Source organism: Cebus imitator, unplaced genomic scaffold, assembly GCF_001604975.1.
Source record: "Cebus imitator isolate Cc_AM_T3 unplaced genomic scaffold, Cebus_imitator-1.0 Scaffold55, whole genome shotgun sequence".
Taxonomy (NCBI): Eukaryota; Metazoa; Chordata; class Mammalia; order Primates; family Cebidae; genus Cebus; species Cebus imitator.
This window is the reverse complement of record NW_016107370.1, coordinates 1,632,404-1,651,129: the sequence shown is the minus strand read 5'-3', so window position 1 is coordinate 1,651,129 and position 18,726 is coordinate 1,632,404. Positions and strand designations below refer to the sequence as shown.

General features: G+C 45.7%; 1 protein-coding gene and 1 long non-coding RNA gene across 4 annotated transcripts in view; one reads left to right on the top strand and one right to left on the bottom strand.

Moving 5' to 3' along the window:
- ALPK2 (alpha kinase 2) overlaps positions 1-18,726 on the top strand; it is a 164,320-nt gene that overhangs the window by 91,611 nt on the left and 53,983 nt on the right. The window lies entirely within an intron of this gene.
- LOC119471291 overlaps positions 2,326-18,726 on the bottom strand; it is a 28,321-nt gene continuing 11,920 nt past the window's right edge. The window contains exon 3 of the long non-coding RNA XR_005200325.1: positions 2,326-2,687. This is a non-coding gene — a long non-coding RNA (uncharacterized LOC119471291). The remainder of the gene's footprint in view (positions 2,688-18,726) is intronic.

Below are 18,726 nucleotides of genomic sequence, written 5' to 3'. Positions count from 1 at the left end.
CGTTTAAAAGACTGAAAATGAAACCATCTTGGAGTTGCATTTTTAGATCATGATCTCAGCTTCTATACCAGCTCAAAAGTCTGCGCCGATGGTAGGGAGAAACAAGTGTTATCATCCACAAAATTATAACCATTTATTGAATATTTGTGTGTTTCAAATACTATGTTAATGCCCGACCCTTGGCATTTCTGGTAGTCCATGTAACAATACCATGAGCTGGCCTACAAGACTGAACGAGGTTAATTAACCCGCCCAGGGCACCTCTATCTGTACGTGACAAAAGTGGAACTCAAGTTTCATAAGAAAATCAGATCAACACAGCACAGATTGAAGTGGGTGAAGGTGAGGATGATCACTGAATATTGGCTAAGTGTAGAGTCAGAACAGCTCAGGTGAAAGAACCCATGGATTGGCCTCAACATCCAGATTATCGATGAATGTATTCAATTGCTCCCAAGGCAGGTGCTGATAAGGCCCTGCCCCATAGCTACACCGTCCACCTAGGTTCCCTGCAACTGCAGGTGAAGGCAGTTTCCACCACCTGACAGCTCCCAGAGCCTGAGAACTTCATGAGCTGGGAGGTTGCTTGACCACACCAGAAAGTACATCTGGAAGTCAGGAAAGTCCTCCACCAATGGGATGGGAGTTGGTAGAGAATGTCCCAGACTCCCTAGCCTCCTGTGGAGTGAGTCTAAGGCATTCATCACATGATTCCTTAGAGGATCCCCATGATCAGGCCCCTGTTGTCCACAGCAGCAACACAGTCATTCATTCATGTCCCATTTCCTGGTGGTTTTTCTTCTCTGTCTTGTATTTCCCCTTTCTCCCCATGTTTTCTGGGATCATCTCCTGAATAAACATTGTATCCACATTCTTGTCTCAGGGTCTGCTTTCTGTGGGGGGTCAGGGGGCGGGGGGTGGGGGCGGATCTTCAATTAAGAAAATTTCCTAACAGCTACCATTAAGGTTGAATCTCCTGTCCTTCAGAACTCTAAGAACATCCCCTCTTAGGTTTGACCTTAAAGGATTCTGACCCATTCCTGAGGGTCCAGCGTTCCAATGTTGCTTATTTCATCACCCTTTCAATATTTTAGCATCCTTGCATAACCATCCAGCCCTGACTCACACCCTCCCCAGCAGTCCTATACCTCTTTATTTTACTGACTTTAGAGCCTTTGCTATACATCACACTGGGGTTAGATTGGCAGTATACTTATTTGTCTCCTCCGCTAGGTTTTTAATTCCTTGTGGGTCAGTGCTGAGCTTTCTTGGGCACACACAGTATCTGACAGGAGATCTCAATAAATGTGGAGTTGAACATTGTCATGTGATCTGATAGGTTCACCTGTTACAGGTGATTTAAACTCAGCAGGTATGACAACTTCAGAAGCATTGTAACCCCAAATAATACAAAAATATCTGAATCACAGTAATTCATTTGAAACTATTCAAAGATATAAAGAAAAGTAAATCTCTCACTGGCCATTCTGGGGCATAGGTCTGCTGGGAATTAGGATCTGAAAAGTCAGCATCTAACTACCTGAGAACTCAGATTGGGTAAATTCTCCAACTCTGGAAAAGGAATAATACCCAATTTCTTTTTCCTATGGAATGAAGGCAACAGAGAGTGCCTAAGGGACCCCAGCCCCTGCAGTAGACTGTCCATGCCCACTTAACAGCATGGTATGCAGAAAAATCCCCTCCAAAGGCATCTACATTCTGATTCTCAGAACCTGTGAATATGGCAAAAGGGACTTTGCAGATGTGATTAAGGTTATCAACCCTGACGTGGGGAGATTAGCTTGGATTACCCAGGTGGTCCTACTTGGTCCCAAGGGTCCTTATAAGTGGAAGAGGTAGACAAGAGCATTGGTCAGAGAAAGATTTGAAGATGTTACTGTGCTGGCTTTGGAGGTAGTGAAAGGGCCACGTGCCAAGGGATGTGGACATCTCCAGAAGCTGGACAGAAGGGATTCTCTTTTTGTATTAGTCAGTTTTCATGCTGCTGATAAAGACATACCCAAGACTCAGAGGAAAATGAGGTTTAATGGACATACAGCTCCACATGGTTGAGCAGGCCTCACAATCATGGCGGAAGGAAACGAGGAGCAAGTCATGTCTTACCTGGAAGACGGCAGACAAAGAGAGAGCTTCTGCCAGGAAACTCCCATTTTTAAAACCATCAGATGTTGTCAGTCTCACTTATTATCATGAGAACAGCCCAGGAAAAACCCGCCCCCATAATTCAATCACCTCCTCACTGGGTCCCTCCCATGACATGTGAGAATTGTGGGCATTACAATTCAGGATGAGATTTGCATGGGGATAAAGGCAAACCACGTTCAAGATGAGATTTGGGTGGGGACACAGGCCAACCACATCACTCCCCTAGAGCCTCCAGAAAGACATGGCCTCGCTGACACCTTAATTTTAGCCCAGCAACATTCATGTTGGACTTCTGACCCCCCAAACCGTAAAGTGATAAATCTATGTTGTTCGGAGCCACTAAATTCATGGTGATTTGTTACAGCAGCCGTCAGAAGCAGAGACAGAGTAGGTAATTTGAAAATAACGTACCTGAAGGTGAGTCTGGATATCCTTCCTTGAGTTTTTACTTCAGGCATCAAAGAAGAAGCCCATTCCTCATGCAGACTTTACAAATTCCAGTTGTTCTTGGCATAGAAAATCTGATGTGGAAGAGAAAATAACATGAAAAATGGCAATCTACCTGACACGAAGCCAGCTTCATTGAGAGTAAGCATCACACTTAGGGACTCAGGAAGCCTCAGAGGGTAAGGCCCAAGTCAGAGACTCCACAGCCAGTTGACTATAGAACCCCTGGGCCCTTTCAGGACTCTGCTTAGAACATTGCCAAGTCCACAGAATCACTGGTGTCTGGGTGAGCTCCTGGCCTCAGGATGCCTGTGATGGGGTGGACTCCAGGAGAGTCTTCTGAGAAGGTCATGCCCTGAATCAGACCCCTGGAAAGTCAAAGGAGCAAAGATGGAGCAAAGGAGGTAGTAGTTGGGGCAGGGATCCTCTGAGCAGCCTTTAGTGCAGGGTTTCTCAGCCTCCACACTACTGATATTGTGGGCCAGGTAATTCTTTGTTCTGGGCAGCTGCCCATGCATTGCAGGATGTTTAGCAGCATCCCTGGCTAGCAGCAATCTCTTCCTCTCACCCCCACCCCAGTTGTGGCCATCAAAAATGTCTCCAGATACTGCCACATGTCCCATGGGGCGTGGATAGGGGCAAAAATCTCCCCACATTAACTTTGGTAAATTCTATACTGTCACTAGTGACAGTTAGGAAAGAAAACAGTTATCTTATTAAAATTAGTGCTGTCCAATAGAAATTTAATGCAAGCCAAATATGTAATTTTTTGTAAGTACAATCATGAGTTATGCAACCATCACCAGAACACTTTCATTATACCCGCAAGAAACCCATACGTATTAACAGTCATTCCTCTCCCCACCCTCCCCCAGTCAGTGGCAAGTCCTAATATACTTTGTCTTGAGTAGATTTGCCGATTCTGGACATTTTGTATAAATGTAATCATACAGTAGGTGACTTTTGTGTGTCTGGCTTCTTTCACTTAGTGTAATGTTTCCAAGGGTCATCCATGTGGGAGCATCTATCAATACTTCACTCCTTTATCAGGCTGAATAATATTCCACTGTATGGGTATACCAGCTTTGGTTTTAGTCATGTATCAGTTGATGGACATCGGGTGGTTTTCACTGTGTGGCCATTATGAGTAATGCTGCTACGAACATTCATGTATGAGATTTTTTTTGCGGGCATATGTTTTCAATTATCTTGGGTAAATACACAGGAGTGGAAGTGCTGGGTAATTCTATCTGCAACCTTTTGAGGACTCGCCATACTGGTTTTCAAAGCAGCCATGCCAATTTACATTCTCACCAGCAGTATATGAGGGTAAGACACTTATGTCTTTTACTTTTTTTGGAAGCCAGATTTTAAAAAAGTAAAAGATACAGCTGCAGTAAACTTTAATAACATATTTTACTAACTCAGTGTAACCAAATATCCTTTCAACATGTAAACAATATCAAAATTGTGAGATATTTTACATTTTTTTTGGTATTAAGTCTTTAAACTCTGGTGTATATTTTCCACTCAAAGCATGTCTCAATTTGGATGCGAATTATTCTTTGGAAATAATTGGTCTGTATTTAGAGCTCACAACCTTAAGTTGGAAGGGTAGATTCACATGTCCAGATTGTTCCAAACCTATTAAAATTTTTTCTTAACATGTATGATTTTTTTCCTAACATATGATAATTGGATCTATCAGTTTTAAATTTACATGTACATTAATTAAAATTAAAAATTCAGTTCCTCCTTCAAACTAGGCATATTTTAAGGCTCACTAATCACATGTGGCTCGAGGCTCCCAGGTTGGACAGTCCAGCTCTAAGTGATTTCTGTTGTCATTGTGATTTTTATTTTTTTTAGAGACGAGATCTCATTTTGTCACCCAGGCTGCAGTGGTGTGATTGTAGCTCACTGCAGCCTGGAAGCTTCTGGGCTCAAGGAATCCTCCCATCTCAGCCTCCCCAGTAGCTGGGACTCTATGTATCCAACTCTATTGTAATTTTTAAAAAACTGTTGCCCTGGGCCTCAGTGTTGGTTTTCTTTCCTCTTTTACAGCTAATCCAATGACAAACTGGAGATATATACATATGTGTGTGTGTGTGTGTGTATACACACATATATGTAGTATGTACATAGTATGTATATATGTGTATCTATAGACACACTACATATAGTTCAGATATATGTAATTCTTATATATACATAATTCTTTTTCTCTTTAATAGGTTATTTTTTAGAGCACTTGTAGGTTCACGAACTTGAGAAAGAAGTACGGAGATTTCCCTTCTATGTCCTTCCCCCACAAACGCACAGCCTCCCCTACTGCCTACACCACATCAGAGAGTGTATTTGTTACAGTTGATGAACCTACATTCACACATCACCATCACCCAAAGCCCATGATTGACATGAGGATTCCCTCTCGGTGGTGCACATTCTGTGGGTTTGGACAGTGTCTAATGACATGCCTCCCCCACCATTGTGTGTCATTCTGTTCTAGAGGAATGGTGGCTTCCTGTATGGCAGTGTTCTCAGCTGCGGTCTACTGGTTTAGAGCAAGTGGCAAACAGCAGCCCTGGTCACCCATGAGCCCCTCCAGCCTCTCGGCCCTCTGGACCTTATTTCCAGTGGCCAGCCCTGCTGGGCAGCCCCCACTGCCAAGGCTTTAGTGTCCCAGTTGGCATCCTGGCAGCCGTGCCACTCATTGGACAGTCTCCACTACGTCTCTTGTATTACTTTAAAAACAACATGCCATCCTGCCTCCAGGCCATCTCTCAGGTTACTGTGGAGCTACAGGACGAAAGAGGACACATTCCATTCATCTGTGAGGTCACAGGTCATTGGGCTTAGGAGACCCGATGTGGAATAGGAAGCCAGGGGATGGGGGCAGGTAGCGTTTGTCATGAGCATTCACCATGCAATGTCTAAGGGCTCATGTCTACAGTGAGCAGGGATCTCCCCAGGGGCAGGGATGCCACAGCCCAGTCCTCAGGCACTCTAGGTTCATACAGGACAGTACTGGTCTTCTGGGGAGCTTGTCAAGATTCAGCGAGTCTGGGGAGGGGCCTGAGACCATGCATGTCTAACAAACTCCCAGGGATTTCCATCCTTGGTGTCATGAGGGCTTAGGGCTTTCCCCAGAAGGATTAAATATGACCCACCCTTCCCTCCCACCTTCCTTTATCAGTGCCACTGCCCAGTAGCTAATTACAGTTCAGAAGTATTGAAGGTAGAAATTACACGGCCTGGGCTAAGCACTTTGCAGGAGTTGGCTCATTTCATTATCTCAACAGCCCTATGAGATAAATCCTGTCAGCCCGACTCTACATCAGGAAGGCAAAGCCTTGCTTTGAATACAGTCTGTCTGGCTCCAGGCTCTGTCGCTGTCTATGAGGTTAAATAGCTTTCCTAATTCCATTTTAGGTCTGAGTTCCTTAACTCTCTTCAAAACTAAAATAACCGTCGATAACGGTGGTGGCCTCTGGTGAAGGTGACTGAGTAACTGAGTGGCAGGATGGAAGGGACACAATGTTTTACTATATACCTATTCACTATATACCTGTTTTGTACTCTGTGTGTGTGTGTGTGTGTGTGTGTGTGTGTGTGTGTGTGTGTGTGATCTAATCCAATAAATTAATGAATAGCTTTAAAAAATAGTTTTTAAGGTTGGGCATATGGCTCAAGCCAATAATCTCAGAACTTTGGGAGGCTGAGGCTGGCGGATCACTTGAGATCAGGAGTTTGAGACCAGCCTGATCAACGTGGTGAAACCCCATCTCTACTAAAAATACAAAAATTAGCCGGGCGTGGTGGCAGGCACCAGTAATCCCAGTTTTTCAGGAGGCTGAGGCAGGAGAATTTCTTGAACCCAGGAGGTAGAGGTTGCCATGAGCCAAGATCATGTCACGGCACTCCAGCTTGGGTGACAGAGAAAGACTCTGTCTCCAAAAAAAAAAAAAAAAAAAATTTTTTTTTTTTTTTTAGAGAAGCCCATGGACTTCATAGTTAGAACCATGTACAAGCAGCAGAGCATGTTCTCAGGGCAGGGGTGTGAGACAGTGGTCACCACGTTGGGCCACCAGCATCTCTGCTGAGATGGATGAGTTTCTTCAGGCCTCAGCCATGTCCGTCCTGTCCTCTGGGAGTGTATAAGACAAAGCTGCACACTTTCCACCAGATGATAAAGGGTACACTTAGCACCTGGTTGGCAAGGTCATTTCCAGAGTAGGTAGACTTTATAATAACAATTTGATAGCAAATAGTAATATTGGTTAAAAATGGTGCTATTCAAAGTCAGATGCAAGAATTCTTTCCCTTTAGACAACTTGGCACAAGTCTGAATTGCTCAGTGCTTACCTTTGCTCTTTTGTGATATTATACATTGACAAAGAGGAGACTATCAGGATAATGACCAAGAAATGATTGGACTTAGCCATTGTGGGTACCTAGATATGATTTGAATCTCAGTGTTATCTCACTATTCTAAGCTAGTTACTGTGCTCCTGAAAATGTGAATTTTAACATATTTTAAAGAAATGCAGGTTAATTACTTCCAAATCCACATATGGAGTGAATCTAATTGTTAAGAAGGGTTTACAATAAGAGGCTCTGGCCTAACCAGTTGTGACTTGGACAACTTGAACTTGCAGTTTGAACTTGGCGTTTTCTGTGTTCTCATCCTCTTGAAGTGTTGTGTGTTAAGACTGTACCAGGCAGATCCTGCCCTATGCCTATTGAGCGTGTATTAGTCCATTTTTATACGGCTATGAAGAAATACCTGAGACTGGGTTTAATGGACTCAAAGTTCCACATGGCTGGGGAGGCCTCACGATCATGGCAGAAGGTGAAGGAGGAGCAAAGCCACGTCTTACATGGCGGCAGGCAAGAGCGTGTACAGGGGAACTGCCCTTTAAAAAACCATCAGATCTTGTGATACTTATTCACTATCATGAGAACAGCACGGGAAAACCTGCTCCCATGATTCAGTCACCTCCCCCTGGGTCCCTCCCATGACACGTGGGGATTATGGGAGCTACAGTTCAAGATGAGATTTGGGTGGAGACACAGCCAAACCATATCAAGCTGGTTCCAATGATGGGCATAAATAGGCTCATTAATCCCCTGGCCAGATCCTTTAAGTTTTCAGAGCTGAGAAAAGGGAGGGCAGAGAAGCCTGTTACTCCATGGCTGATCTAAAGGGCCAACTGAGGCATGAGATACACTGATCTCAGGGACCCTAGGCAGGATCCTCAAAAGAATTAGAGGCTGGAGACATTTGGTAGGCTGCTGGGGAGGGGGCATCCCCCATGGGGTGGAAGGAGGGACACCTGCAGGTCAGTGTCCACTCCAAGATGGTGTAGTCTGCCTTATGATCAGGGCTGGTGGATCAGGATGTGGCCTTTGCTGATAGCAAGTGAGAAATGAACTCTGAAGCCCATCATGCTGACAACAACCGTGGTGCCTAGTTTTCTTCTCCAAACCCCTGCAGTCAGAGACACAGGAGCAGCAGATTTCCTACTATTACTATTCTGAACCAACTCTGTGCTGGGCAGACTGCCCTCCTCTTCCACATAGGTCTACAATGTACAGCGTCCACACAAATGAATATCCACCATTCTAGCCCCAAAGATGATAGCTGAGCTAACACATTTGTGTTAGTCTGTTTTCATACTGCTATAAAGAACTGCCCGACGGTGGCATAGTGGCTCATGCCTGTAGTCTCAGCACTTTGGGAGGCTGAGGTGGGTGGATCACTTGAGGTCAGGAGGTTGAGACCAGCCTGGCCAACATGGAGAAATCCATCTCTACTGAAAATACAAAATTAGCTGGGCTTTGTGGTGCACACCTATAATCCCAGTTAGGAGACTGAGGCAGGAGAATCTCTTGAATCTGCGAGGCGGAGGTTGCAGTGAGCCAAGACCACGCCACTGCACTCTAGCCTGGGTAACAGAGTGAGACTCTGTCTCAAAAACAAACAAAAAAACTGCTCAAGACTGGGTAATTTATAAACAAAAGGGATTTAACTGACTTACACTTCAGCATGGCTGGGGAAGCCTCAGGAAACTTACTATCACAGCAGAGAGCGAAGGGGAAGCAAGGCACCTTTTTCACGAGGCGGCAGGAAGGAGAAGTGCCGAGTGAAGTGGGGAAGATCCCCTTAGAAAACCACCAGATCTCGTGATAACTCACCATCATGAGAACAGTATGGGGGAACTGCCCTCCTGATTCAATTACCTCCACCTGGTCTCTCCCTTGACACTTGGGGATTATGGAGACTGCAATTCAAGATGAGATTTGCATGGGAACACAAAGTCAAACCATACCAACATTTATTAAGCACTTACTTGGTGTATCAAGTACTGGAGCAAGCAGTCTCCATCCCTCACGGAGCCTATTTGTAGTGAAACTCCCTGAGCCGGAGTCCTGAGGGAGGCTGATGCATTCTTAGCCTTCAGGCCCTGTGTCTAACCCATTCCCAAATCCTGTCTGTTCTAATTCCACAGTGTCTCCTGCACTGGAATCTTCCTCTCTGTATTAGATTCCAAGGGCTGCCATTAACAAATCACCCAGAACTGGGGTGCCTTCAAGCATGAGACTTTTATCTTCTCACAATTCTGAGGGCATAGTCTGAAATCAGCAGACAGTTGGCAGCATCGGTTTTCCCTGGAGGATTGAGAGAGAAGCCATTCCACACCTCCCTCCTAGTTCTGATGGTGGCCAGCAGTCCTTGGGCTTCCTAGCCTTGCAGCCAACATGAATCCAATCTCTGCCTCCATCATCACACAGCCTTCTTCCCTGTGTGTTTCTTTGTTCAATTTTTTATCTTCCTATGAAGACAACTGCCATTGGATTAGGGCCCACTCTAATCCACTGTGACCCCGTCTTAATTTGATTACATTTGTAAAAACGTATTCCCAAGTAAGGTCACATTCTCAGGTACCAAGGGTCAGAACTTGAACCTGTCTTTTGGGGGACACAACCCACTCTCCATTCCCACAGCCACCACTGTAGCCCAGGCTTCCTAATTTCACCTGGGCCCCTGCCACAGCTTTCTTTCTAGATTACTAACAACCTGCTCTCCTTATAGAACACCTGATGACCCTAAGTCTTGATCACCTCCCTACACAGAATGTAAGTTTCAAGAAGACAGAGACGTTGGCTGGTGATATTTTCTTTAGAAGTTAGGACAAGACCTGGAACATAGATGGCTTTCAACAAATATTTGTTGAATAAAGGAATTAATGGATGTACCTGCCTCAGCAGCAAATATATTGATTCTATATTTTTCCTTGATATGCTTGTCCCTTCTCTTCTCTCCGAAATAGATTAATTTCTCTCATAGCAAATTATTTCTGTCACTGTGCTAGCCTTTACGTATAGTCATTTGTTTGCCCAGCTGGGATGTTATTCTGTGAGCTGGGTGGGGACAGACGCTAGGTCTGATTCATCTTGAAATGCGCAGAACAAACACAATGTCTGTCAATATTTGTTGAAAGGAATTAGATTAGTTAATGAGGCAAGGCAGAATCATGAAACATTATATTCCCCCACCCCCTCCAATTCACTGCCTCTATCACATTTGCAGAACTCGGGTGGGGGTGGAAGGTGGGGCAGGAGGTAAAATTGCGAATTCTGTAAGTTCCCCTTTCTGCTGATGCTTGAAAAATTATCTTTCTGAGTCAGCACAGGTATTTTGATACTGCCTTGAGATTTGGGGCATTTTTTTAAAGTGATGATTTAAAAACAAGTGCTTTCACATTTACCATCAAACTGATGGGGCTGGGTGGGAAAATAATCATCATGAGAACCATTTACTCCTTCACCTTTTAACTTTCTGGTTCAGGGTCTAAATCTGACCATAAACTTAAGGAACTATTAAGTCCCTGCCTCTCCATAAGCAGATAGCAGACCACTCCACTCAGGCATGGGTTTGTCTTCATCAGAACACTCTGAAGGGGCTGGTGCTGACTGCAGGGTCTGGGAGGCGGGGCTAGTGACAAGGATAGTGACAAGGAATAGACTTGGCTGCACTGAATTCCACTCTCTGGACAGACTTTGTTTGGCACAGAAGTAGGCATAACTTCCAGGAGAGGGACAACCTCCCTATCGTTGTCCTGCCAGTAAAATCTCACTTGAAACCTTTCTATTCTCAAATCTACTCCACCCAGTCAAGTGACTGTGCTTCACTGCTGATTGCGGACAGCAAACTGGAGACCATGGAGTGGGGGCCTGAAGACAGGCTGGGAAAGGAATGGATTGCTGTAGTGGGTTGAATCCTGTTCCCTGCAGTTCTGTGCACCTGGAACCTCAATATTTTGTTTTATTTAGTAATAAGGTCTTTATAGATATAATTGGTGAAGATGAGGTGATACTGGACTGGAGCGGGCCCTAAATCCAGTGACTGGTGTACTTATAAGAAGAGGAGAGGACACACGAAAAGACACAGAGGGAAAAGACGTTCCCGCCCCGCTGGCTTGGTTACAGGGCTCTCACATAGGGGAGGGGAGCCATACTCCCACCACCTTGCTTGTTCCGCTGGATTTGTTGCTATTTTGTTCTCTTAACACCTGCCAATAAAGATTGTCTACAATGAAAAAAGAAAACAAAAAAAACAAGATGGAGGGAGAGACTGGAGTGAGGCATCTGCAGGTCAAGGAAAGGTGAGGATTGCCAGGAGTCACCAGAATCCGGAAGAGGTAAGGGAGGACCCTCCTTTTGCACCTTCAGAGGACTGCAGCCTTGGCAACACCTTTAGACGCTGGGCCTCATTGCTTCACTGATGCCCTGGCCTGGCGCCCTCCAGGCACCGACAGGGTCATGCCAGCCACTGTCAATTACTACATGACCCCTGTGCAGCCCTTCCTGGCTCGTGCTTATTCCACCTGGCTGCCTTGTAACTGACTCAGACCCTGGACAGAAGGGAAGGGACTGGGCCTCAGGAGTGGGATGGGGCCTCCAAGAGTGTGTGGAGGACATGACCAGGGATAGGAAGCCTGTGTCAGGTGGCCCAGCACTGCAGGGTTGGGCTATCTATTGAACAGACCAGACTTCCCCGAGCACAGGGCCCCGGTGGGCTTAAGGCCAGGCTGGGGCTCTGAGCAGGAGGACCCTCTGGTTTTTGCACCACACTTTTGGACCCAGCAGGACTGTGGGGTGCAGGAGCCATTTGTCTTGGAGGTCAATTGCCTAAAGGGGACAAAGCAAATTGGGGGTGGTAGCCTTAATCTCCCAGCAGCTTGGATTGATTTCCATGGCCTACAAGGGTCTTTTTGACTAGGGCCAGCCTGTGGGGATCCCTGCAGCTTTGGAGGGCCTGCAGCCCACACACTGACTGATATACGGTACACTATGGGGACTCATCACTTTGAGTTAGGCTGGGCCACCACAGGGCCTGATGGTCCAACTTGGGTAATCATTGGGAAGAGGGAAACTGAGGCATGAGGCAGATATCTGGGTTTGGGGAGGGCTGGGTTTAGCCTCGCTCTCTGAAATATCCCAAGCTGTGAAGCCTTCCTCTTGAGGGGTTGAGGTGGGCAGTGCACAGCAGCCAAGCAGCTCAGGGTGGGTCGCAGCCCAGGCTCCTTCCAGGGTGCCACTCCTTTCCTCCTTGTGTTGCAAGGACCCCTCCTGCCTGGGAGCCTGTTCTTTGGAGGGTGCTGAGCCTAAATTTGCCACAGTTAAGTCAACGTTCCCACCCTGCTGGCTTGGTTACAGGGCTCTCACCTGGGGGAGGGGAGCCATACTCCCACCACCTTGCTCGTTCCCCTGGATTTGTTGCTATTTTGCGCTCTTAATACCTCCCAATAAAGACTGTCTACACTGAAAAAAACAAAAAACAAAAAACAACTGAGAGTAAGGGTGTGGTGTTTTAAGCTGCCCAGTTTGTGATCATTTGTGGCCCTAGGCAACATGTACAGTTGCCAATAGTGTAGATACAGTACAGTCATATATGATAGAGGTGAGGATGGGGTTGTATGTGATAGAGCCAGGGATGGTGCTGTATGTGTGTTTGGAGATGAGGATGGGGTTGTATATGATATAGATGGGGTAGAGTCATATATGATGGAGATGGGGATGGGGTTGTAGGTGATGGAGGTGAGGATGGGGTTGTATATGATATAGATAGGGGTAGAGTCATATATGATGGAGATGGGGATGTGGTTGTATATGATATAGATGGGGGTAGAGTCATATATGATGGAGATGGGGATGGGGTTGTATATGATATAGATGGGGGTAGAGTCATATATGATGGAGATGGGGATGGGGTTGTAGGTGATGGAGATGGAGATGGGGTTGTACGTGATGGAGACGGGGATGGGGTTGCATGTGTTGGGGATGGGGATTGTATATGATATAGATGGGGTAGAGTCATGTATGATGGAGATGGGGATGGGGTTATAAGTGATGGAGATGAGGATGGGATTGTATATGATATAGATGGGGGTAGAGTCATATATGATGGAGATGGTAATGGTATAGGTGATGGAGATGGGGATGGGATTGTTTGTGTTGGGGATGGGGATGGGGTTGTATATGATATAGATGGGGTAGAGTCATATATGATGGAGATGGGGATGGGGTTGTAGGTGATGGAGATGGAGATGGGGTTGTAGGTGATGGAGATGGGGATGGGGTTGTTTGTGATGGAAGAGGGGGTGGGGGTTGTACATCATAGAGACCAGAATATGGGTTGTATTGTGATAGAGGCATAGACAAGTGTTGTACTATGGAGAGCAAACAGATGAAAAGAAATAGGTTTTGTATTTGTTTAAGCAGTACAATAGCCTTACAGTCTGGCTTTGTTGAGAGAGTTTTCTGTGTTCCTTTCTTCTTAGATCAGAAAATCTTCTCTCTGCACAATCTGAAAGCAAACAGGTGTGAGTGGACACAGCCTTCCCTTGCTCAGAGCTGCTGGGAGGAGGACGGTGACGGAGACAGAGTCAGGGCAAGATGGGCACATGGGTCCTGACTTCACGTTCTACAATGCCGAGATTGTGGTGAAGCAAGCTAAGAGAAACTGCGAGGACAGGAGAGCTTTGCCTGCTTCCCTTTTGGGACACGGGAACTAGCCACCCCTCCACCTACCCATGTGGGGCGGCTCAGACCCCGTCTTCCAGAGGGTGGGGTCAGGAGGACTAGAAGGTGCACATTCCCTAGAGAACCACTCAAGGGATTAGACCAGAGCAGGCTCAATCAGAAAGAAAATTTTGTATTCATCTCCCATATCCCTGACTGGGGGCCCATGAGGAAGAAAGGATCAGTTCCAGAGATAAAATAAAGGGATTACGTTTACTCAGGCATCTGAGAAGTAAGGTGTGTGAATTTTCAAGCCACCATATGCACAAATATCAGCTCAGTGTATTTTTTGCCTTCCTAGCTCAAATCACAACATTGAATTCCAGATGTTTTCTTTCTCCTTGGTTTCCCCACCAACTTCAGCTTCTCAGAAACTTCTCTGTGAAACGTTATTTTTCCTTCCATCTGCAAGGGGAAAGTTTGTTTCAATGGATCCATCCAAAGGGGCCCCTGAGTTTCTGGTGTAATCTGCACCATGGTCCTCCCTACTTCGCATCCTACCTTTGATTTCTCCCATCTTTAAAGCATAGATGTTTTAAATGCAACACTGTTGTACGTGGCAATTTTATAGCTCTGTGCCCAGGGTAAACTGGACCTTCCCACTTTCGGTGCATGGTGCCTGGCTCTAATTGGTACAGTTATGCTGATGTCTTCTAGGTGGTACATACTTGGAACCTCAATTGTTCGTGGTTAAAACAAAAGATGCTTCTCTCTCTGTACTCGAAAGAGAACATAATGCTTTGGTTTAGATCTATAAAAGACCCCGGCAAACTAGACACCAAATTATTAGTGATGAATAAGAGATTTAGTTCAGTAGAAGCTACGCATTAACCAAAACACAGGAGCCTGGGGCAGTTTTCAGGCAGGAGATCAGTGTCTCAACAGAAAGATGGTGAGATTCGACACAGAGAAGAAAACCAGATTGAAGAGGCAAAATCTTCCTACATATGTTGGCAAAGGGGTGTTGGATGAAGACCGGATTGGATAGATGCTCACTCATTTAACATCGTTTCTGAGCATTTACCAAGTTCGTTGCACCCAGTTGAACAACACTAATGCTATTGTCCCTCTCAGGGATCTCAGTATCCCAGGAAATTCGGTTTCATTTTCAGAATGAAGTTGTCTCTGAATCTTAGCAGGTAATTGTTGTTGCCTGCTGCATCATTTGTGATTGTACTGCCAGAGAGGTTATTTTCTGCCAGTCAAGAAACCACGCCTGGCTGGGTGCGATGTCTCACCCCAGCACTTTGGGAGGCTGAGGCAGGTGGATCACTTGAGGTCAGGAGCTCGAGAATAGCCTGGCCAACATGGCAAAACCGTCCCTACTAAAAATACAAATATTAGCTGGGCATGGTGACACTCACCTGTAATCTCAGCTACTTGGGAGGCTGAGGCAGGAGAATCACTTGAACCTGGGCGGCAGATGTTGCAGTGAGCTGAGATTGTACCACTGCACTCCAACCTGGGCAACATAGTGAGACTCTGCCTCAAAAGAAAGAAAGAAACAAACAAACAAACAAAACCTGATCTCCTATCACTATCCTGCTGACTTAGTAGAGGAGAGATACAGGATCTAAAGAATCATCAAGCCCCAAACCTGCATTTTCTCATCATTTTTTGGTAATGAGGATCTGAGGCAGGTGACTGGCCTAATATTTATGTTTATATTCAGATTTTCCAATAGCGGAACACCATCACTGCTGTACACTTTGAAGCCTACGCTGAATAGGCAAAGTACTATGTAGTAATCATGACAAGTATTTCCTGCTTCTAAAGTTTACAAGAACTTGCTTTATGTAATGCCTTATTGTCAGTGCAGTGCGGTAATTGCTACTACCTTGGTTTTGATTTTACTCACAAATTCTAGAAACTATAAAGAGAGATATTGATTTGAAAATACTCTCCTAGAACCTGACTAAGAATTAAATTTTCCCCTTATCATTTAGTCTGAAATCTGAAGGAAAGTTTCAGTTTGAGGGACATAAACAATATCATCCCACTCACCCCAGGCTCATGGTCTACAGCAGGGATTCATTCTGAGGCTCAATGAGCCCTTAACCGGAATAGGTCCAAAGGGGTCTGAAACCCCCTGAAATTATGTGCAACATTGTGTGGGTAAAACGAGACTTTCTGGGAAGAAGCCATAACTTTTCTTGGCTCTTCAAAGCAGTCTGTACGTTATGAAGGGTTAACAAGGTTGGAGGCTTAGGCCACTGGTCTCGCTTTCTGCAGCTGTGATGACTTTCATTGGCTTGGACCAGGTCTGCGAGCCTCTAGGACTCTGCAGGATCAGCCATAGGGCCTACATGCCACACAGTGCAGTCTACCAAAGACACAAGGCACTGAATGCCTAGAGGAGGGAGAAGGAAAGAGACCAGGGAGGCAGAGGAACTTGGAATCCAGAGAGCACATGCTCATGGAGAGCCATTCTCCAGCCCACCATCTCCTCTCTGCCCCTCTCTGGGGCCCCACTGGCTCATTCTTGGATCAGTCAACCTATGGTAACCTGGTGACATGCTGTATCGTTTTCCCTAAGAACTTTCATTGTTAATATAGAAGATTAGATCTAGAAGCCTTAGGAGTCCAAGGAAAATCTAGTTGCAAATGAAGGGTAAAGTTTAAGCCCCATTTACTTGGCAGCAGGTCACAGAACACCAGAGCTGTTGGGAAACACGAGGTGTTCTCTAACCCTTTTACTTTACTGTGGAAGGAAGACTCTGAGAGACCTGGTGACTTCTCTAAAGCCACTTCCTGTATAGCAGCGGATCCAGGACCAAACCCAGATTTTCTGAGACTCGATCATCTTTCCATCACCCTACTCCATTTTTCTTTCACCTCCTCATCCAAGTCCTGGTCTTTTCGAGATACAGCAAACAAAAAAACAAAAAGACAAAACCAAACCAAACTGCCCCTCCCCGTGGATACCATTCAGAAATGCCTAGTGGATTTCAAGAGAAATCATGGGCCTTCATAGCGCCATCTTTTCTTATGTTTGCATACAGTTGCAGTTTATGGAAATTATGGCTCCCTCTCTTTCTCATCTCCCAGAAATCTCCCATCTATGCAGGAAAACACAGATGGATGCAGGAAAAGAAGACAGCTGTTTTTGTTTACATGAGAGTTTGCCATTACATGGTCCTCTCCTGTGTTGGAATAGTTGGTATATGCCTTCCTTTGCAATACACAACCTAAATCCTCAAGTCAATTTCTATGCCATTTTACCAACATTAACTGCATTAATGTAAGTAAAGCAGTTAGAACAGCGCCTGCCACGTGTTAAAAAGGCTATAGGGCTTAGCAACTATTACTATTAATAGTAGCATTACTACCTAGCTCACATCACCTGAGATGTACAATAAATTTACATGCTCGTGGCTCATGCTCCAGTGCCCTTCCACTTGTACCATGTTACCAGGCAAAGATTCCCACTGAACGCACAGAGCTCCTAGGAAGGGTGTAAGCCATGGAAACCGAGGCCTCTCCCAGCAAAAGATCAAATTCATATTTTACAAACTCTATGACTCCCAAGAAATCAAGACAGAATTGTAACATCAGTTGGCTGAGGATTTCTTGTCCCTAAGGAGGCAATGGAATAAAGAAGCGCTGGTCAGATACAGGGGTGTTTAGGATCTGTTTCAGGACTGCAGGTTTTAGGTGAATATCAAGGAAGGCAGGGTCCTCCAACCTATTATGTGGTATTCTAACATTCAAAACCTTTAAGAGAAGCTTCTTTCTGGGCAATCAGGCAACTCCTAAAAATAAACTCAAGTTCCTGAAATATTCTAGCTTGCCTTTAAGCTTTCTTTGGCTGGATACTGGGCTATCTATTTTCAGTTTTGCAGCCCCAGGTGGTATGGATTTGATCTATCGAATGACAAACGACCGAATGACGCTCTGCCTGTTGGGACAGCTCAGCAGATATTTAGGAAAGGTTATGTGTGGGGGAGGCTAAGCAGCCCAGGATGGCTGGAGAGAGGGGAAGGCCTCATTTAAAGTTTCCTGGAACCACAGGGGAAAATTGATGATGTGTAGACAGCTGTTGAAGGACACAGTGCTATTTCTACCTACCTCATCCAGAGAAGAAGGCAAGAACATTAAAAGAACACTGAAAAAAAAAGAAAAAGAAGTTGGAGAAAGAAAATTAGGCATGATAGGGCATGTTGGCATGTGGAAGAGTGATCCAGCCGAAGCAAAGACTGAGTGGCTGGGCTCTCCTGGCCCCTGGGGGGTTCTGATTGACTTTAGAACTGTGGCCTGTCTCCTTTGACAATCGATCTTCTCATATTTCCCCATTCTCCCTCCCCTACTCTACTTCAAGTTCACCTTGCCTTAGGCCCTTTGATCCCTTGGCATTTTGACCAGTACCTTGAGCTTCCTTCCAGGGACTGCACCCCTTGCTCTAAAGGACACTGTCCTTCCGGCTAATCCCTACCAGGAGCTGCCCAGAGCCTCCAGAGGGCTCCAGGGTGACCCTCACCTGGCTTCCCCTTCTTCCCTCAGCCATGTATGTTTCTCTCCTATCCATTAGGCTGCCAAGAAGCTGCAGTTAACAGAATAGTCAGCTAGCTAATGGTGGCTTAAAACATAAGGCTCTTTGTTGTTGTTCACAAAAGTCTGGGGCTAGTGAAAGTCTCTGTGTCACTCCAGCAGCTCGGCGATGCCTGCAAATCTCCAACCTCCTTCTCTCTTTCTGCTCTGCCAGTCATAGTGTGCTGGCTTTTCATTCTCATGCCCCAGGACTGGAAGATGAGAGCTGCAGCACGAGGCCTTACATCCTGATTGAAGGAAGAAGGAGGGGGTAGGCAAGGTACCCACCATGTCTGTACCTTACATAGGAAAGCAAAGCTTCATCAGAAGTCCCTTGGTGGGATTCCTTGAACATCTTATTGGTCAGACTGACCCCTTTGCCTCATCTAGCTATGCAAGAGGCTGGGAGACTGTATGGTTTTCCAGCCTCCTTAGTTGGAGGTAGCAAGAGACAAAGGGGTTGGAGATACTGCTGGGTTAGTCAGCCAGCAGCGTCTA